Source organism: Dendrobates tinctorius, unplaced genomic scaffold (assembly GCF_039654945.1).
Source record: "Dendrobates tinctorius isolate UK_male_01 unplaced genomic scaffold, ASM3965494v1 ptg000380l, whole genome shotgun sequence".
Taxonomy (NCBI): Eukaryota; Metazoa; Chordata; class Amphibia; order Anura; family Dendrobatidae; genus Dendrobates; species Dendrobates tinctorius.
This window is the reverse complement of record NW_027362046.1, coordinates 592,443-615,477: the sequence shown is the minus strand read 5'-3', so window position 1 is coordinate 615,477 and position 23,035 is coordinate 592,443. Positions and strand designations below refer to the sequence as shown.

Below are 23,035 nucleotides of genomic sequence, written 5' to 3'. Positions count from 1 at the left end.
GTAAGTATGTTACTCTATGTTATATGTACTGTATGTCTATGTATGTATTGTATGAATGTATTGTATGTATGTAGTATATATGTGGTATGTATGTAGCATGTAGTATGTATGTAGTATGTATGCAGCATGCATGTAGCATGCAGTATGTATGTAGCATGCATGTAGTATATATGTAGTATGTATGTGGTATGTATGTAGCATGTAGTATGTATGTAGCATGCATGTAGTATGTATGTAGTATGTATGTAGCATGCATGTAGAATGCAGTATGTATGTAGCATGCATGTAGTATATATGTAGTATATATGTAGTATGTATGTAGCATGTAGTATGTATGTAGAATGCATGTAGTATATATGTAGTATGTATGTAGCATGTAGTATGTATGTAGCATGCATGTAGTATATATGTGGTATGTATGTGGTATGTATGTAGCATGTAGTATGTATGTAGCATGCATGTAGTATGTATGTAGTATGTATGTAGCATGCATGTAGTATATATGTAGTATGTATGTAGCATGTAGTATGTAGCATGCATGTAGTATATACAGTATGTAGTATGTAGCATGTAGTATGTATGTAGCATGCATGTAGTATATATGTAGTATATATGTAGCATGTAGTATGTATGTAGCATGTAGTATGTATGTAGCATGCATGTAGTATATATGTAGTATGTATGTAGCATGTAGTATGTATGTAGCATGCATGTAGTATATATGTAGTATGTATGTAGCATGTAGTATGTATGTAGCATGCATGTAGTATATATGTAGTATGTAGCATGTAGTATGTATGTATGTAGCATGCATGTAGTATGTATGTGGTATGTATGTAGCATGTAGTATGTATGTAGCATGCATGTAGTATATATGTAGTATGTATGTAGCATGTAGTATGTATGTAGCATGCATGTAGTATATATGTAGTATGTATGTAGCATGTAGTATGTATGTAGCATGCATGTAGTATATATGTAGTATGTATGTAGCATGTAGTATGTATGTAGCATGCATGTAGTATATATGTAGTATGTAGCATGTAGTATGTATGTATGTAGCATGCATGTAGTATGTATGTTGCATGTAGTATTTATGTAGTATGAATGTAGCATGTATGTAGTATGTAGTATGCATGTTGTATGTATGTAGCATGTAATTTTTTTTTTTTATTTTTTTTTTTACATTCAACACATTAGCCGGATGATGGGACTACTACTGTCCCATCATTGGCTAATGTGTCAATCACTGTCATGGTAGCAGGCATCGCCCGATGGGACTTGTAGTCCCATCGGACGATGCCTGCACAGACCCCCGAAGCCTGCACAGCCCCCCGGCAGGCCGGCACAGCCCCCCGGCAGGCCGGCACAGCCCCCCGGAGCCTGCACAGACCACCGGCAGGCCGGCACAGCCCCCCGGCAGGCCGGCACAGCCCCCCGGAGCCTGCATAGCCCCCCGGCAGGCCGGCACAGCCCCCCGGCAGGCCGGCACAGCCCACCGGAGCCTGCACAGCCCCCCGGCAGGCCGGCACAGACCACCGGAGCCTGCACAGACCCCCTGGCAGGCCGGCACAGCCCCCCGAAAGGCCCGTACAGACCCCAGAGAGGCTGTACAAGGCAAAAACAGGGTTTTTCTTATTCCGATACTGGAAGTCCCATAGACTTGAATGGGACTTCCGGTATCGGAATCGGCGATACCGATACTTTTTTTAAAGATCGGCCGATCCATTCCGATCCGATACTTTGAAGTATCGGACGGTATCGCTCAACTCTAATTATAAGTGCTATACATGACATCGGGGTGGGCTGAGATCTGACCCTTAGGGTCTTTTATAGAGGAGATTATATGCAGTGACTCTCTCATTCTGAGCTTACGAGCGGCATCTTATTAGGCTTATTGGCATGGTGATAAAACGCGGCTTTACTCCAAGTTAGCGCCTCTCCGTTCTGGTGGTGAGAATGGCGTCTAATTGTCATTTCATATCTTGTATTTGTGTAGAGAAGTATAGGGGTGAAGAGCGCTGATTGGCCAATTCTCACTCCTGCAGTTTCTCCTCCAGTCTGGGCTGTAATTCAGACCTTTCTTCTTCCTGTCGGCCGATAACTTATCACAGAACCGGGAATAGATTTTCTGTGCGCGAGTCACATTGCTCCAAGTGAGGCCTCCTCCGCTGTGTGAGTTTAGGGGAAATTTGTTATATCTTCTCTTATAGCGGTTACATTAGAGATGTGGGCATTTTAGCTCCTGGTGTGGAGTCGATAGCACAATCATATGCCGCCATATAGTAGATGGCCGGTAACTGGGGAGAATTCCCTCATGTGTGGGGTCTATTTCCCTCCAGAGAAATCACACGTTACATTCCACACATAACACTGTGTAGAGAAGGCGGCGCGGGGTAATTGTGCCAGTAGTGAGGGGCGAATAATGGCGGGAATGTCACTGACTGAGGAGAAGGCTCCATGGAGGTCTGCACTCCGGAGATCATGTGACCCCTGACTCCTCCCCTCCTGTGACCTCATCACAGGTCCTGTGCACAGAGCAGCCATATATGTGGAGTGCGGCTCTGCAGGTTAGTGATGGGCAGTCCGGCTCTTCTGGCTCCTTTCCCCACTTTTCTCCCTCCTGTCCCTTCACTATAAAGCCTGGGCCTCATTATACAGCTGTACAGGGGTCTAGTGAAGGCTTTTTAGCCCTTTCCTCAGTCTGTAGCTCCTGGGATCAGGCTCTCACTCCTGTCCCTTCACTATAAAGACTAGGCCTCATTATACAGCTGTACAGGGGTCTAGTGAAGGCTTTTTAGCCCTATCCTCAAACTGTAGCTCCTAGGAACAGACCCTCACTCCTGTCCCTTCACTATAAAGCCTGGGCCTCATTATACAGCTGTACAGGGGTCTAGTGAAGGCTTTTTAGCCCTATCCTCAAACTGTAGCTCCTGGGCACAGGCCCTCACTCCTGTCCCTTCACTATAAAGCCTGGGCCTCATTATACAGCTGTACAGTGGTCTAGTGAAGGCTTTTTAGCCCTTTCTTCAGACTGTAGCTCCTGGGCACAGGCCCTCACTCCTGTCCCTTCACTATAAAGCCTGGGCCTCATTATACAGTTGTACAGGGGTCTAGTGAAGGCTTTTTAGCCCTATCCTCAAACTGTAGCTCCTGGGCACAGGCCCTCACTCCTGTCCCTTCACTATAAAGCCTGGGCCTCATTATACAGTTGTACAGGGGTCTAGTGAAGGCTTTTTAGCCCTTTCCTCAGACTGTAGCTCCTGGGATCAGGCTCTCACTCCTGTCCCTTCACTATAAAGACTAGGCCTCATTATACAGCTGTACAGGGGTCTAGTGAAGGCTTTTTAGCCCTATCCTCAAACTGTAGCTCCTAGGAACAGACCCTCACTCCTGTCCCTTCACTATAAAGCCTGGGCCTCATTATACAGCTGTACAGGGGTCTAGTGAAGGCTTTTTAGCCCTATCCTCAAACTGTAGCTCCTGGGCACAGGCCCTCACTCCTGTCCCTTCACTATAAAGCCTGGGCCTCATTATACAGCTGTACAGTGGTCTAGTGAAGGCTTTTTAGCCCTTTCTTCAGACTGTAGCTCCTGGGCACAGGCCCTCACTCCTGTCCCTTCACTATAAAGCCTGGGCCTCATTATACAGCTGTACAGGGGTCTAGTGAAGGCTTTTTAGCCCTTTCCTCAGACTGTAGCTCCTGGGATCAGGCTCTCACTCCTGTCCCTTCACTATAAAGCCTGGGCCTCATTATACAGCTGTACAGGGGTCTAGTGAAGGCTTTTTAGCCCTATCCTCAGACTGTAGCTCCTGGGCACAGGCCCTCACTCCTGTCCCTTCACTATAAAGCCTGGGCCTCATTATACAGCTGTACAGTGGTCTAGTGAAGGCTTTTTAGCCCTTTCTTCAGACTGTAGCTCCTGGGCACAGGCCCTCACTCCTGTCCCTTCACTATAAAGCCTGGGCCTCATTATACAGCTGTACAGGGGTCTAGTGAAGGCTTTTTAGCCCTTTCCTCAGACTGTAGCTCCTGGGATCAGGCTCTCACTCCTGTCCCTTCACTATAAAGCCTGGGCCTCATTATACAGCTGTACAGGGGTCTAGTGAAGGCTTTTTAGCCCTATCCTCAGACTGTAGCTCCTGGGCACAGGCCCTCACTCCTGTCCCTTCACTATAAAGCCTGGGCCTCATTATACAGCTGTACAGGGGTCTAGTGAAGGCTTTTTGTCCCTTTCCTCAGACTGTAGCTCCTGGGCACAGGCCCTCACTCCTGTCCCTTCACTATAAAGCCTGGGCCTCATTATACAGCTGTACAGTGGTCTAGTGAAGGCTTTTTAGCCCTTTCTTCAGACTGTAGCTCCTGGGCACAGGCCCTCACTCCTGTCCCTTCACTATAAAGCCTGGGCCTCATTATACAGTTGTACAGGGGTCTAGTGAAGGCTTTTTAGCCCTATCCTCAAACTGTAGCTCCTGGGCACAGGCCCTCACTCCTGTCCCTTCACTATAAAGCCTGGGCCTCATTATACAGTTGTACAGGGGTCTAGTGAAGGCTTTTTAGCCCTTTCCTCAGACTGTAGCTCCTGGGATCAGGCTCTCACTCCTGTCCCTTCACTATAAAGACTAGGCCTCATTATACAGCTGTACAGGGGTCTAGTGAAGGCTTTTTAGCCCTATCCTCAAACTGTAGCTCCTAGGAACAGACCCTCACTCCTGTCCCTTCACTATAAAGCCTGGGCCTCATTATACAGCTGTACAGGGGTCTAGTGAAGGCTTTTTAGCCCTATCCTCAAACTGTAGCTCCTGGGCACAGGCCCTCACTCCTGTCCCTTCACTATAAAGCCTGGGCCTCATTATACAGCTGTACAGTGGTCTAGTGAAGGCTTTTTAGCCCTTTCTTCAGACTGTAGCTCCTGGGCACAGGCCCTCACTCCTGTCCCTTCACTATAAAGCCTGGGCCTCATTATACAGCTGTACAGGGGTCTAGTGAAGGCTTTTTAGCCCTTTCCTCAGACTGTAGCTCCTGGGATCAGGCTCTCACTCCTGTCCCTTCACTATAAAGCCTGGGCCTCATTATACAGCTGTACAGGGGTCTAGTGAAGGCTTTTTAGCCCTATCCTCAGACTGTAGCTCCTGGGCACAGGCCCTCACTCCTGTCCCTTCACTATAAAGCCTGGGCCTCATTATACAGCTGTACAGTGGTCTAGTGAAGGCTTTTTAGCCCTTTCTTCAGACTGTAGCTCCTGGGCACAGGCCCTCACTCCTGTCCCTTCACTATAAAGCCTGGGCCTCATTATACAGCTGTACAGGGGTCTAGTGAAGGCTTTTTAGCCCTATCCTCAGACTGTAGCTCCTGGGCACAGGCCCTCACTCCTGTCCCTTCACTATAAAGCCTGGGCCTCATTATACAGCTGTACAGGGGTCTAGTGAAGGCTTTTTGTCCCTTTCCTCAGACTGTAGCTCCTGGGCACAGGCCCTCACTCCTGTCCCTTCACTATAAAGCCTGGGCCTCATTATACAGCTGTACAGGGGTCTAGTGAAGGCTTTTTAGCCCTTTCCTCAGACTGTAGCTCCTGGTCACCATGTGATCTCACCATAACCCTAACAAGCTAATTAAGGTGTGAAATCTTGGTCAAAATTATCTCATTACACAAATCTCCCAGGGTGCTCAAAGTTTTGCATCGCCCCTTTTTCCTTTTTGAAATTATGAAATTGTAATAAATGTCTCTCTCTCTATATATAATTTTTTATTATTATTTTTGCCTAAAATACAAAGGCCATGTGTCATCTTAGAGGTTCGGCCTTTTAGAGATCATTTCATCTTCATCTTACTACTGCTCACAATAACGGTCATTTTGACCCGGGGCGTCCACACTTTTACATGCCGCTGTCAATGCTTCATCCCGCTGGTGCTCAATATTTAATAGGGTCTTACTATTAAACTTAATGAAAAGTTCGGTGAATTTCTTTGAGCTGTTATTACTAGAGATGAGCGAATATCGTCGGAGAAGTTGTTATTGGCTAATATCACTTACCGAATAGCTGCATCGGGACCCCGGATCCCTGGAGCGCTCCCGATAATCAGCTGCATGTGTCGCCCTCCATGCAGGTGCTGTGACTATCACACAGCGCGACACACGCAGCTGATTATCGGGAGCGCTCCAGCACACTGAGTCCTGCACACACTGAGGCCCCTGATCATGTGACCCCTGACTCCTCCCCTCCTGTGACCTCATCACAGGTCCTGTGTGCACAGAGCAGTCATATATGTGGCGGACACTCCTGGATCTTCTGCTTTCTGGGCCGGTTCTTCCTGTGAGTCCTATTAACCCTTTCACTCCCTGTATTCTCCTTTCTGACAGGACAATATCTGAATTTGGATAGTGTGACAGGAATATAAGCAATGTGGAAGGAAAAAATGACAATTTTACTTTTTTCCTCACAACAATGTGACTTTAGCCCCAAAATTGTCAGCGTAACAAATCCTTATTTCCCCCACTGTAGTTTGTAGACTCCATATACAGATCCCTTAAGTGTGAAAAGAGCTGAATTCCCCACTTAAGTTATTACATTTTGGAAATTGCCCCCACTGGGAATTTATCTCCAGGTAAAGGCACAATTGTGTCTCCATGGGGGTTGTGCTCACAGCCCAACATCGTGCGGCCTCCAAAGAAATGCCACCCCACACCATTACTGACCACTGCCAAACCGGTCATGCTGAAGGATGTTGCAGGCAGCAGATCGCTCTCCACGGCGTCTCCAGACTCTGTCACTTCTGTCACATGTGCTCAGTGTGAACCTGCTTCCATCTGTGAAGAGCACAGGGCGCCAGGGGTGAATTTGCCAATCCTGGTGATCTGTGGCAAATGCCAAGCGTCCTGTACGGTGTTGGGCTGTGAGCACAACCCCCATCTGTGGACGTCGGGACCTCAGACCATCCTCATGGAGTCAGTTTCTAACCATTTGTGCAGACACATGAACATTTGTGGCCTGCTGAAGATCATTTTGCAGGGCTCTGGCAGTGCTCCTCCGGTTCCTCCTTGCACAAAGGTGGAGGTAGCGGTCCTGCTGCTGGGTTGTTGCCCTTACACGGCCCCCTCCACATCTCCTGGTGTACTGGCCTGTCTCCTGGTTTCACCTCCAGCCTCTGGACACTACGCTGACAGACACAGCAAACCTTCTTGCCACAGCTCACACTGATGTGCCATCCTGGATGAGCTGCACTACCAGAGCCACTTGTGTGGGTTGTAGAGTCCGTCTCATGCTACCACAAGTATGAAAGCACAACCAACATTCAAAAGTGACCAAAACATCAGCCAGAAAGCATTGGTACCGATATGTGGTCTGTGGTCCCCACCTGCAGAACCACTCCTTTATTGAGGGTGTCTTGATAATTGCCAATAATTTCCTTCTGTTGTCTATTCCATTTGCACAACAGCATGTGAAATTGATTGTCAATCAGTGATGCTTCCTAAGTGGACAGTTTGATTTCACAGAAGTTTGATTTACTTGGAGTTATATTCTGTTGTTTAGGTGTTCCCTTTATTTTTTTGAACCGTGTATATAGATAGAGAGATTTTTTTTCTTTACGATGAAGGGTCCAATTCCAGCTATTGCTGTGGGACCTGTGATTTCTATCTACTCCACTGTGTACAGGATAACAGAGTATAATAAAGTAGTTATGGACGTGACGTAACTAACATTGTGCAGTGACTCTGCTTTCCATATAGTGATGGATATTTCTTGTTGCTGAAGCTGTGATATTTTTTTTTCACTTTAAACCTTCTTTAAACCCCTCTGATCAGTGCGATCACACAACATACAAGCCTCTGATGGCTCCGGTGATGCCCTGTACTACTGTAGTGCCGTGTATCATCACTGCCTGTCAGTGTAATACTAACGGCCCCATACACATGAGATCAGAGTTGGCTGAACGGTCATTTGGCAGACGGCGATCTCTCCCGACTCCCCCATACACACAAATATTCCAGCTTTCCTGTGGTCTGTATGAGAGAGTCGCCTCCAGACTCCTCCAGCGGAGGATTATCTACAGGAAGAACAAACGGATTATCCTCTGAAATTCAGGATGCCAGATCCTTCTCTGCCCTGACATCATCTGTCGGGAGGCCCCCAAATACATTATATGGTCGGCCAAACCCCCCGAAATCAGTGCTTTCATGGAACTTTAGTCTAATGTGTATGGGGGCGTTATAAGGTAACTTATTGGACGATGCCTCTGGCCCGGCCTAATAGACCTTCATACATTGCAGCCCAGACCCCATTATTAGGCATGTAAGTATCGCAGTAACTATGCCGCCCCATACTATCGAGTACTTGGGGCGGGGGGCATTCAGCCAAACTCTGTCATACCTTCTTAGATGCCATGTTTGCTTTTCACAGCAGCAAGTGGTTAAACTGTCAGGGATTTGTTGCAGCCTCATCTGTGCCGTCCCTGCGGTGTACATCTATGTTCTGGGGACCAAAAAGATTCATTTCTTTTTAATAAATGTTTAACATGTTAAAAATTATAAAATGTGTCTTCTGCTTTTTGCATATTTTTTTCTTCTTACAAGAATTGTTGGAGCCACTTTTTCTTTAGAAACATTTTAATGTCGGCTTTTTCTGGAGTTTTTCTTGTAATATAGGAAAGCCTAAGGCCAGAAATAATCCCCATAAATCACTGTACATGGAGACTTTGGGATCAGATCATTTCTGTCCGTTGTGATTTTGGAAACAAAAAATCTTTTCTAAAAGCCTCAAACTTCTGTGTGTGACTCAGAGCTGAGATCTAACGAGAAGATTCCAGTGCGGGGAAGACGGGAAACATTCATATAGACGGCCGGCGGGGATGGAGGCAGTGACCGACTCTGGCCACATCTGTCTCTAGAGCCGCAGTAGAAGATGAAGATGTCGTCCTCATCATGAAGGAGTTATTTCCCATGTCGCGTGTAATGAATATCTCCTGCAGTATTGCTAATGCCGATTCCAGTGTCGGTAATGAGACGAGAATTAGCGTTATGGAAGATGAGTCTATGAGGAACGTGTTCAGCTGCCGACTCCGAGGAGGAAGCTGCTTGTTGTCTGTGGCCTAAATATATAGGTTTTATTAGTAGATGTCAGGGAAGAAAACTAAACCCTGTAAGATAATAAATCTCCTCATATGTTTCCCTTATTATCTCCAGTAAGTGTATTATTACACAGAATTCTTATGATGTTACATCGGATCATCTTCTTCTCATTCAGGTCTCTACAATATCGGATCCTCTCAGTGAAGATCTTCTACAGAAGAGAATTTTCCTGATTTACCCATCAAGGATGGATATGGACAGAGAAAAGATGGCGGAGAGGATGTTACACCTCACCCTAGAGATCCTCTTCCATCTCACTGGAGAGGTGAGAAAGTCTGATGACGTCAAATTACATCATTCTTATCTATGGGAATAACAGATGGACAGAACTGGAGAGGTGAGGACTCTGAAAATGTCTGTAGTGAGATTTATTAATGTGTCTCTCCATAACCAGGATTACACAGTGGTGAAGAAGACCTCTAGTGATCGCTGTCAGGACCCTGTGTCTGAGGGATGTGGAAGACCCCTGAGCCCAATCACGGGGTCTCCACCTCACCCCCTGATCCATGAGGACATCAATGACCAGAAGATCCTAGAACTCATCTACAAGATGATTGAGCTGCTGGCTGGAGAGGTGACACTGCTGGGAATGCTGGGACATTATACAATAACGCTATGAAGGGATCGGGGGGATGACGGTATCATTGTATGTGTCAGGTTCCTATAAGGTGTCAGGATGTCGCTGTCTATTTCTCCATGGAGGAGTGGGAGTATTTAGAAGGACACAGAGATCTATACAAGGACGTCATAATGGAGGTTCCCCAGCACCTCACATCTCCAGGTAATAGACAGGACTAAATACACACGGCCTATAATTATCTGTATGTAGAGAATGAATTCAGTCCCTGTATGTGTTTCCTCCAGATCTATCCAGTAAGAGGACAACACCAGAGAGATGTCCCCGTCCTCTTCTTCCACAGGACTATAACCAAGAAGATCCCAGTGCTCCTCAGGATCATCAGGTAGATGGAGAGAAGGTGTCAGGAGATCTCCCCTATGATGTGTAGACGGCTGTGAAGGTCTTGTGCTCCGTCTTGTTTTATCCACCAGTATTATATGTTTAATACTTGTGTAATGAGAGCGGTGGAGATGGCAGGATTAGAGCTGGTCATAGATGGGACTTCTCCATCTGTCGGTGACTTTTACAATATTTGTTTCAGGGTGAAGATCTGACCCATATTAATACTACAGAGACATATGTGAGGGGTGATGAGTGGTGTAAAGAGGAGATTCCCACATATGACTACCCAGGTGAGTAGTAACCACCGAATGCAGAGAAGTCACAGATTCCTCTCAGTCACCGGCTGTGGCTGCTTTATCGGTGGTGTAGTCCGGCCGTATTACCATGATCACCATTTTGCGTCTAGACCACAACATTATCATCCACCCAAAACTGTTCAAATGACTTTGGGCATTGAAAGCCCTTTTCTATAGAACTTACGACCTGGAGGATCCACCCCCCCTGGGATTAGTGTGAGGGTGATCCCTTAAGGCATGATCAATATGATTGCTTGTACTGACCCAACATAGGCCGAGTGCACGCTTAAAGAGTCATACCGAACGCAGAGTTAGATGTCTACTCCTTTCTCAGCAAAGGCTTGCACACAACTGAAGTTTATTCTCAAGACAGAGAGACAGGAGATGGGTGTCACACAATCTTCTGAGTAGCCAGTGTCAGTCTATGATAGGTCCATTTCAGCTTCACTTCCATATATGGTATCCAGTATCTCAGCTTCTGCATTCCAAGGATTCCTTCCAGGGTGTTGTCTGAAAGACACAGACGCCATCTTGGTACACCATATCCGAACTGACTTATATAAGGTTTAATAATTGATTTCAGTAGCCATTCTCTCCTTCACATTAGGAGACGCTAACCGTTACCTGCCCAGATCTGTAACTATAAAGCCAACTGACAGCATACATAGAATGTGCTGACAAGATAGAAAATCACTTTTAGAAAAATATGTGCTTTATGTGGTGCTCTAATTACATATTCATCTGTATTACATCTAGCAAAATGTCACTGGCAATGTCGGCGCCTGCGCAGTAGTATCTATACGTAAGAGATAGAGGCTACTGCGCAGGCGCCACTGGTGTCATTTTGCTGGATGTAATTTTTCTAAGCCTCACAATAGCCACAATATTATAGGCATTATCAACAATAATATCAATGCTATTATATGCATTATGTAATAATGCGGGGCAGGTCAGTGAGGGGTCAGCAATGACCAGCCAGGTCTTTCCCCGGAAGGAACAACCACGGGAAGGGCAGTCTCCAATGAAGGAAACCACCTATGCCAAAACATGGTATCCATCCACAGACAGCTGTTTCGGGGTATTGCCCCTCATCAGTGTGGAGTAGGAAACTGGCTGGTAGGAGCAATGCCTAGTAAAAGACTGTGAAAATGAGGATGAATGAACTCATGGAGATCAACATCCAACACTGCAGAGACACCATCACGTGTTTCTCAACGCAGTGATTCTAGAGCACTGCCCCCATCCCTTATGGGAAATATGCAAAACATGCAAAACAGAAGCCGCGGAGACACCATCACATGTTTCTCAACGCAAGCAATGACTAGCCAGGTCTTTCCCCGGGAAGGAACAACCACGGGAAGGGCAGTCTCCAATGAAGGAAACCACCTATGCCAAAACATGGTATCCATCCACAGACAGCTGTTTCGGGGTATTGCCCCTCATTTTCACAGTGAGGGGTCAGCGACCTGTCATAAGCTAATACAGATGAATATGTAATCAGAGCACAACAAAGCCCCGCCCACAGCCCCGCCCCCGAGCACGAGAATATCATTAACTGAAAACTACAAATACAGATTATACAACAACCATAAGACGGATTTCATCACCAGGTATCATTGTAATCAGTATAACGGCGCCGACCTGACAGTGTCTGTAGGTTACTGAGCACAATCCTGCTGACAGGTTCCCTTTAAGACATCTCAGCTCTGTACTATTATACACAGTTCTCTTTAAATGTGTAATATTTCTTCATGAAACTCATCTGACAGAAAATATTGGAGCTTACGATAGTTTAGATTGTGAGGTCACCGAGCCCCATACTCTAATTACACCAGAGAGGTTTCACCACTAGCTGCTCATTTATTACTGATGGAGACTGAGGAGTTTGATCATTTCAGTAGATGTTATTGTCTATAGTCACAGTGTTTGATTACAGTAGTGTCCAAAATCCTCTGATTTAACCTCTTCCCGCAGCCAGTTTTGTGTTCTTAATCAGGCCCCATTATTAATATCTGACGTGTGTCACTTTATGTGGTGGTAAGTTTGGAATTCTTCACAAAGGATAATAGAAAACAGATGGATCTTACAAATTATTTTCCAGCTTCGCACTATACCCTACATACGGTTGTACACTACTGTCTGGGCACATGGCAGTGTTCAGAAGGGAAGGAGCGCCATTTAGCTATTTGAATGCAGATCTAGCTGGAATAGTTTGCAGACACAATGTATTGGGAGCACTGTTCATGGTCACCTGGCTGTTCATGGTGGACATCTTTTGAGCTTTCTTGGCTCTATCTTCTCTGCTTTCCATATCCCAGGGATTGCCTTGCTCATCGCCCTTTAACACCCTTACATGGATCTGGACTTACACTGGGACCCCTAGGCTTGGACTTGCTATTCTGTAGTGTTAGATGGCAAGAAGAATAGTCAGGTAGCTGGGTCAGAACCAGAAGGACAGAATACAGAACCAGAAGACACAAGAGTAGTCAGTAAACGGGCCACGGTCACAACAGGGGATAAATACACAATCCGCAAGCTGAGCACAGAGGACTGAACCAGAGGAGAACAGCGCTGTATCTGGCAGATTCCGGCCATGTGCTTTGCGCTTTAGTAGGGTGTGGTACTATCCAATTGGCTGAAGTAGGAAGCAGATTACTCCAGCTGGACAGCAGGAACAGATCCCAGATGAGATTGGACACACCATATGCAGAAGCCCTAATATAACTAAATGACAGAAAACCAGAATAGTCAAAATCCCCATAAAGTGATTCCATTTTATAAATTAATTCCCTGAGGGTTGTAATCTATACACACGGGGTCAAAATTGTTGTTACCCCTCGTTTAATGACAGAAAAATCCACAATGGTCACAGAAATAACTTGAATCTCACAAAAGTAATAATAAATAAAAAATCTATGAAAATGAACAAATGAAAGTCAGACATTGCTTTTCAACCAGGCTTCCACAGAATGTGTAAATCGCGGTGTGTCCACTAATTAGCATCACAGGTGTCTACAATCCTGGAATCAGTGAGTGGCCTGTATAGAGGCTACAGATACTCACTGTGCTGTGTGGTGACATGGTGTGTATCACACTCAACATGGACCAGAGGAAGCGAAGGAAAGAGTTGTCTCAGGAGATTAGAAAGAAAATTATAGACAAACATGTTACAGGTAAAAGTTATAAGACCATCTCCAAGCAGCTTCATGTTCTTGTGACTAAAGTTGCACATATTATTCAGAAATTTAATATCCATAGGACTGTACCCAACCTCCCTGGACGTGGCCGCAGGAGGAAAATTGATGACAAATCAAAGAGACGGATAATATGAATAGTAACAAAAGAGCCCAGAAAAACTTGTAAACAGATTAAAGGTGAACTTGAAGCTCAAGGAACATCAGTGTCAGATCACACCATCCGTCGTTCTATGAGCCAAAGTGGACTTCATGGGAGACGACCAAGGAGGACACCATTGTTGAAAAAAAATCAGACTGGAATTTGCTAAACTACATGTTGACAAGCTGCAAAGCCTCTGGGAGAATGTCCTATGGACAGATGAGACAAAAATGGAACTTTCTGGCAAGGCACGTCAGCTCTATGTTCTCAGATGGAAAAATGAGGCATATCACAAAAAGAACACTGTCCCTACTGTGAAACATGGAGGAGACTCTGTTACGTTCTGGGGCTGCTTTGCTGCATCTGGCACAGGGTGTCTAGAATCTCCATCGTACAATGAAATCTCAAGACTATCAAGGGATTCTAGAGAGAAATGTGCTGCCCAATGTCAGAAAGCTTGGTCTCAGTCGCAGGTCATGGGTCTTGCAACAGGATAATGACACACAATACACAGCTAAAAACAGGCAAGAATGGCTGAGAGGAAAATATTGGACTATTCTGAAGTGGCCTTCTATGAGCCCTGACCTAAATCCTAATGAGCATCTTTGGAAAGAGCTGAAACATGCCGTCTGGAAAAGGCAACCTTCAAACATGAGACAACTGAAGTAGTTTCTCTTGAAGAGTGGGCCAAAATACCTGTCGAGAGGAGCAGAAGTCTCATTGACAGCTACAGGAATCATTTTATTTCAACAATTGCCTCCAAAGGTTGTGCAATAAAATATTTTAGTTAAGGGTACAATCATTTCTGTCCAGGCCTATTTCATGAGTTTTATTTTTTTTTTAATTTTGTGGAAGCATGGCTGAAAAGCAATGTCTGACTTTCAGTTGTTCATTTTCATAGATTTTTTAATTATTATTACTTTTGTAAGATTAAAGTTATTTCTGTGACCATTGTGGGTTTCATTAAACAACGGGTACCAACAATTTTGACCATGTGTGTAGGAGGAGTGAATAATTTGACTCCACAGCAACTTTCCGGAAATTAACATGCAGTGGATGTTGGAGTGAAAATTACACATTTGCCATTTTATTACCCAGCACATAGTGCCCAGATTGTGCTCCAGGAGACACCGCAAATTAAGTGGATTCTTCTCACTATAATATTGCTAAGTACAGGGATCCTAAATGTTGTTTGCGCACACTGCAAGACTCCGAAGTGAGAGCGGATTTTGCTGGATTGGTTTATAGAAACTCTGTTGCTTTTCAACAGCCTTTGAGCCACTATTAGTGTGGGAACCTCTGTTTTTCCAATGACAGATGATGGACCTGAGTGGGGACTTGTTTTTTGTGAGATGAGAATTGGTATTATTTTCGCCTACATAACATTGATTGGTTTCTTTGTATTCGATATTTGGGAGGCAGAATGAACAAACAGTTGAACACCGCACACTACTGGCTCATCCAACAAGGTTTTCTATTACACTGTGAACTGTCATTGTCTTGGTAAATAATTAAAGCTTTTACATAGCTTGCCATTTTTATGGACAATTTAAGTAGAAATGTTCAAAAATATAAAACTAAAGGATATTTTAGTAATAAATAATAATTGTTTTTTTATCTTAGCAGATGACTGTACCAGGAGATCAGAGGGACAGTTGACATCTTCAATTTTTAAATCTGATGATCTTGAGATCCTACAAGATACAACTGAAGTGATTGCTATTACTCCAGATATATCATCATCCATTCATAGCAAAGATTTGTCATCTGATCTTATGAAACAGGTCCCATCTTCTGATTCATTACTGAGTAATAAGGGAAAGCAATGTCACAAAAAAGGCAATAAAAAACAAACTGCTACTAAAGCAGAGAAGTCATTCTCATGTTCAGAATGTGGGAAGTGTTTTACATGGAAATCAGATTTGGTTTATCACCATAGAACTCACACAGGGGAGAAGCCTTTTTCCTGTTCAGAATGTGGGAAATGTTTTATACAGAAATCAGATTTGGTTAATCACCATAGAACTCACACAGGGGAGAAGCCTTTTTCCTGTTCAGAATGTGGGAAATGTTTTATACAGAGATCACATTTTGTTACTCACCAGAGAACTCACACAGGAGAGAAGCCTTTTTCCTGTTCAGAATGTGGGAAATGTTTTAACCGGAAATCAAATTTTGTTAATCACCATAGAACTCACACAGGGGAGAAGCCTTTTTCCTGTTCAGAATGTGGGAAATGTTTTATACAGAAATCACATTTTGTTACTCACCAGAGAACTCACACAGGGGAGAAGCCTTTTTCCTGTTCTGAATGTGGGAAATGTTTTAACCGGAAATCAAATTTGGTTAATCACCATAGAACTCACACAGAGGAGAAGCCTTTTTCCTGTTCTGAATGTGGGAAATGTTTTAACCAGAAATCAGATTTGGTTAATCACCATAGAACTCACACAGGGGAAAAGCCTTTTTCCTGTTCAGAATGTGGGAAATGTTTTAACCAGAAATCAGATTTGGTTAATCACCATAGAACTCACACAGGGGAAAAGCCTTTTTCCTGTTCAGAATGTGGGAAATGTTTTGCACTTAAATCACAATTTGTTAGACACCAAAGAACTCACACAGGGGAGAAGCCTTTTTCCTGTTCAGAATGTGGGAAATGTTTTAACCGGAAATCAAATTTGGTTAATCACCATAGAACTCACACAGGGGAGAAGCCTTTTTCCTGTTCTGAATGTGGGAAATGTTTTAACCAGAAATCAGATTTGGTTAATCACCGTAGAGCTCACACAGGGGAGAAGCCTTTTTCCTGTTCAGAATGTGGGAAATGTTTTAACCAGAAATCAGATTTGGTTAATCACCATAGAACTCACACAGGGGAAAAGCCTTTTTCCTGTTCAGAATGTGGGAAATGTTTTGCACTTAAATCACAATTTGTTAGACACCAAAGAACTCACACAGGGGAGAAGCCTTTTTCCTGTTCAGAATGTGGGAAATGTTTTAACTGGAAATCACAATTGGTTTATCACCATAGAACTCACACAGGGGAGAATCCTTTTTCCTGTTCAGAATGTGGGAAATGTTTTAACCATAAATCAGATTTGGTTAATCACCATAAAACTCACACAGGGGAGAAGCCTTTTTCCTGTTCAGAATGTGGGAAATATTTTGCACATAAATCACATTTTGTTAATCACCAGAGAACACACACAGGGGAGAAACCTTTTTCATGTTCAGAATGCGGGAAATATTTTCCGTACAAATCAAATTTTGTTACCCACCAGAGAACTCACACAGGGGAGAAGCCTTTTTCATGTTCAGAATGTGGGAAATGTTTTTGCAATAAATCAGATTGTGTTAGGCACCAGAGAACTCACCAGGGGAGAAGCCTTTTTCATGTTCAGGATGTGGAATAATTTTTAACCAGAAAGGGAGTCTTGTTCCACACCAAATAACTCACACAGGGGAGAAACTTCTTTCTTGTTTAATTGAAAATAAATCTTGATCACATCAGAGAAGCCATTTTTCCTGTTCATAATGTGGGAAATGTTTTAACAGAAATGGAATCTTACTACTAATAATAATCTTTCTTTTTATATAGCACTAACCTATTCCGCAGCCCTTTACAGTTTGCACACATTATCATCACTGGCACCAATGGGGCTCACAATGTAAATTCCCTATCAGTATGTCTTTTGAATGTGGGAGGAAACCCACGCAAACACGGGGAGAACATACAAACTCCTTGCAGATGTTGTCCTAGATGGGAGTTGAACCCAGGACTACAGCACTACAAGGCTGCAGTGCTAGCGACTGAGCCACCTCAACAGAGAACTTACACAGGGGAGAAGCCTTTATCCTGTTCAGAATGTGGGAAATATTTTAACTGGAAAGCGCTTCTTGTTAGACATCAGAGCAGTTACACAGAGGAGAAGCCTTTTTGATTTTCTTAATATAGTCAATATTTTACTTGGAAATCAGCTGTTAATAAACATCAGAAGCGTCACATAGGGGAGAAGCCTTTTTTATGTTCATAATGTTGGAATAGTTTTAACCAAAATTGAACTTTCTTAAATGGGTTGTCTCTTGTCATTCCTCCTGTATGCTGAAAATAGGATAAAACTAAACTTTATTAATTCCAAATGTAAAACTATACCCATAATTCACCCCCTGCAGGTTAGTCAGAAGGTGACTAATAGAAAAAAACATATACCCAACATCTCAGTATATAGGGTGAGGTGATGTATACACACTCACTCTCCAAGCCTCTTATTTCTATGGGTTTCATTGTCCTCACCAAAGGCGTCATCAGGTGACTATTTAATATTGATCTATATTCAAGCGCGACTGGACAAAAAAAAATTAAAATCATGTTATCTGAAACAGAAAACTAGCCACATATCGGCAGATCCCAGACTTCAAACTTTATACTTCGTATAGTTTTTACATCACGAGGGACATGGATCTATCATTCTACAGGAAACAACCTAGGGGTTTTCAGCCTTGGTTGGAAGAATACAGATCTGCTCCATTCACCATCGCTGAACCATGGATACGTTTGGAGAAGCCAGGTTGTGATCCTCGGATCAACTGGCCTTTTTTTAGCTTGTATGGACTGAATGGATTGTCATCTTCCTACACTTGTCGTTACCTCCTCTCTGTGCGTGCCACAGGTGGGGTAGCAACCCCTGGAGCAAATCAGCGGAAGGGTGAGACTCTGTAATGTGCACTCTGTTGGGTATTTTGCTGGGACTGTTCTATGTGTTATCTGCCTGTTTTGTGGTACAATAAAGCATTGCCACACTGCATTACCCTCACTGTGTGTGTGTTGTCTGAGTAGCGTTATGCCCATGTTAAAGGGAGAGCCTGCGTTCGGTGGGATGATCCCTGATCCATGTTGTTTCGGCCAGCGGACCGGGGTGCGCGCTGACCACCCCATGTCTCCACAGGCATGCTTCAATAGTCTCAATGGGAGGCTAGAAGCTGCTATAACCCGATCAGCTCTGCTACATGCAGGCAATGATCAGATCACCTGCATGTAGCAGAGTTGCTCACTTGCTATGAGCGCCAACCACTGGGCAGAGCTCATAGGATCCGGCAGTGACAACCATAGAGGTCTGCTGGAGACCTCTGGTTGTCATGCCAACCTATCGGTGACTCGTGATCACGTGACAGGGTCACCGATGTGCGGGATTTCTGGCCCATCATGTGCGAGAAAAGATGTGGGCTCAGCGCCAGATCCCGCATCAAAAGGAGGGAGTCCGACATCAGCATACATTTACACCCGATGTCAGAAAGGGGTTAAAGGGGATTGTTTTTACAGAGACAGAAGTGGTAATCAATCATGTATACATACAAATAATTACAGAAATACACAGATTCTAATGTTAAATAGTATAGAGTTACCACAAGAAAATATAATTTGTGTAAATCATGTGTAGATATAAAAATTCAGGCAAATGTCAAATGTTCAAAAACAGCAAAAAGCAGAGATGCCGACCTGCCCAGACCTCCAAACAAATGCACTATCAGGGTGAGTGAGCCCATATAGTTAAGATGGCGGCAACACAGGTGCAAGAATACCGATGAGACAACCGCTCACAACCTACCAGTGTATGGAGGGGGCGGTTGCTTGGTATATTAATGCACAATGAAGACTTGTATGCTCCGCTGTTCACACAATGGGAATGCACATCATCCAGGCTAACAGCCTATTAGTTACACCCATACTATTAGATCAGGCGGGCTGCCTAGCGCCATCCAAATGCATCCCATGTGAACAGACACCACAGTTTACAAGACTGAATGGGCCCAACTGCACCCTGAAAAATAAAGTGCAAAAAACACATATAAAAAATATGAGAGGTATTAGTTAATATTTTGGCCAAAATATGTAAGCAAGTAACCCACGTCATGCGTTGGCCTAAAAAAGTGTCAAAGGACTCACAAAAATTGCTTCTTCTACTTCCACCAATGCTGCTGCTGCTAATATTTTGGCGTTGAAGAATTGATGGTCCGGAGGTTGGAAGTCAACAACCGCGATTCGAACTGTGTGCTTCACTGCTGTCTTAGGGAAAAGCTCTCTTAAGGTTGTGTAAAAGCGTGTTTCAATACTCCAGCATTCGCTGTTCCCTTTCTAGGGCAGGGATCATGTGGCAAAATTTGGTTTTATAACGTGGATCTAATAAAGTGGCAACCCAGTAGTCAGCATTATTCCTAATCATAACTATACAGGCATCATGTTGCATATAGTGCAGCAAGAAGGCTCTCATATGTAGGGCTCTACCATGAGGTCCAAGCCCATGCTGTGTTGGTGACTGGGTAACAATGAGGCTCGTTTCCTCCGTCCCATCCCACCAACCACGAATAACAGAGAGGGGAGTATTATCCTCTTCATCTGACAGTTACTCGCCCATCACCTCTTTCTCCTCCATTTGTTCCTCGGATCTTGCACCTTCCATAACAGCTTGTCTGTTATCACCCCCCCTCGATCACAGTAATCCACCCTCCCTTGGCACCCACTTGTGTTGCGACAGTCTTGAACTTAGAGACAGTATTATCCCTTCTGCATCCTCCTCTGCTTCCTCCTCTTCTTCTGGGACCACCATCTCTTCCCGCAGGCTATTCAATGTCTTCTCCAGCATATAGATGACCAGAATAGTGATGCTGATGATGGAGGCATCAGTGATAACTATCTCAGTAGCCATTTTTAAACTGTGCAGAAGGGTGCAGAAGTACTTAATCTGTGCGCACTCTGTAAATGTGACATGCGCCAGGTCCATACGGCGTTGGCCCAGGCTATATGACATGACATACTGCGTCAGGACTTGTTGCTGCTGCCACAGTCGCTCCATCGTGCAGAGTGGAATTCCACTGCAAGTCGATGAGGAGAGGGGTGTGAATGGCAGAAATGAGAACACAGCTTACGTGCCTTCTTGAGCAGTTCACCCAGGCCAGAATAGTGGTGGAGAATACGCTATACCACCAAGTTGAGGACATGAGCCATGCAAGGCACGTGTGTGGGCTTGCCTTGCCGTAGGGCCGCCACCAAGTTTGCACCCTTATCACCTTCCCTGCATGCAGGTTCAGCGGAGACAGCCATTGATCAAACTGAGCCTGGAGAACTGTCCACAACTCTTCAGCTGTATGACTGCAATCTCCAAGACATATCAATTTTAAGACTGCCTGATTGCAGAGAGCCCTGGCTGTGCAGTACGGAGGTGGTGGGGATCTGCTCCGCACTTGGAACGCGTGTCTCATTAAGGCAGAGGTTGAGGGCACAGGTGGAGGCCCTAAAAGTGATAGAGGAGGCAAAAGCAGTGGAGGAAGTGTTAAATGTAGAGGTTTGTCCTGCAAGCCTTGGGGATTCCAAGACTTGTGGAGCAGTACCTGTCCCCACAGCCAGTAGAGTCACCCAGTGCCCAGTCAGCGAGATGTAACCCCCTTGGCCATGCTTACTCATCCAAGTGTCTGTGATGACACACTCCCCATGCACACTAGACTGTATAATCTCTAGACTATAATCTAGACTATACTGACTAGATGTTTCTTATCAAAAACATCCACAAAGGCACTATAAGCCGACGGTAATCCGAAGAGAACAGGAGAAGGAAGAGGGGTACCCATGGGATGCAGCGGCAGCAGGCACTGAGCCTGAAAAGACCCCCCCAGCGCAAGACGTTGCCGCTATGCCAATCTAAGGTGGGCTCGTGGAGCCCGGAGACCGAGTAGGATTGGATGGGAAAGACCTGCCAAGACATAAAACATAATTTTCTCCTTGTGCAGGGCTCCTACCTGCAACTCTACCTCATGAGTGACATGGGTAACTGTCTCTAGCAGGGGTCGACCATCTACGGAAGTGAGACTTTGAGGGTTCTCTAAGGGCCTCACAGGAACAGAAAATTTGTTGACCTCCTCAAGCCTAATAAAATTTCCGGCGGCACCCGAGTCCACATAGGCCACCAGAGAAGCCCGCTTCCCATCAACATGCAAGAGGACAGACAAAGTGAGGGGTAGAGAGGTATCACAAACACCCAGGAAGGCCTCTCTCACCTGGCCTAGGCGGAGGAGTTTTCTGGACGGTCAGGACAAGTTTGGAGCAAATGGGAGCCGCTACCGCAGTAGAAACAAAGACCCTGGAGGGTTCTCTCCCTACAACGCTGGTCAGAGAGCTTCAGGCAGTCCACCTGCATAGGTTAGGGAGCAGAGGCAGAGAAGAGGATCCTGGGTCGGGAACTGGGTGGTCTGCAAAGAGAAGATAAAGGACAAGAAACCCTTCTCTCCCTGGCCCGTTCCTGAAACTGGAGATCTATCCGTGTGGCCAGGGAAATCAAATCCTCCAGAGCTGTAGGGGTATCACGACCAGCGAGCTCATCTTTAATATGACTCGAGAGACCTCGCCAGAAAGCGTCCACCAACGCCTCGCTATTCCAACCTAAGTCGGCGGACAGGGTCCTGAACTGTATGGCGTACTGGCCCACGGTTAGGGAACCTTGGCAGAGGCTAAACAAAGCCTCAGTGGTGGAGGCTAATCGACCCAATTCGTCAAAAACCCGACGGAAAGTGTCCATAAATACAGATAACTGGGAAACCACAGGGTCATCACGCTCCCAGAGGGGATTGACCCAAGCCAGAGCGTCCCCCTCTAGGTGAGAGATGATGAAGGCCACTTTGGCTCGGTCTGTGGGGTACTGCTGGGGCAGTAATTCAAAATGAAGACTGCACTGATTTAGAAAACCCCGGCATAATTTGGCGTCACCGCTATACCGGGGTGGTTTGGCCAACTGCGGAGGAGGATGGGAACCCGCAGCAGGAGGAGCAGAGGCGGCCGACTGCAAGGCAAGCAACCGACCATCTACTGAAGCCATATAGCTGAGGATATGTGACTGGGTATCACGCTGCTGCGCCAATTCTTGCTGTAAGCCAGCCAACTGGGCAGCGTTACCATGGTCAGAGGATTGGAGAGCGGAAAGACGCGAGTCCATAGTTTTCATAAAGGACATCAACGCATCTGGTTTTCCTGAAGGAAAACCAAATCTTTTTGGGCAGCCGTGGCTCCAGCGGGATCAGCAACCTGTTACGGTTGCTGTAGCAAGAGGAATGCAGAGACAACCCGGAAGTGGACCCTCTGGGTCACGGCTACAGAGCCCCTAAGGGCGAGCGTCCAGGTGAGAACCACCCCCTATACAGGGAGTGTTAGGGGTAGACCCCCAGGGGATAGAACCGCGACAGCCGGAACCAAAGGGACGACTGGGCTTAGACAGGAGAGGAGGCACAGGCAAATCCGTACAGGGAGCCCAGGGGAACACAGAGGCCGT

The 23,035-nt window shown here is 45.3% G+C and overlaps 1 pseudogene; it reads left to right on the top strand.

Annotated features, from left to right (window-relative positions):
* The window catches only part of LOC141075924 (uncharacterized), a 294,351-nt pseudogene extending 275,825 nt beyond the window's left edge, over positions 1-18,526 (top strand).
* The last annotated feature ends 4,509 nt before the right edge of the window (positions 18,527-23,035 follow it).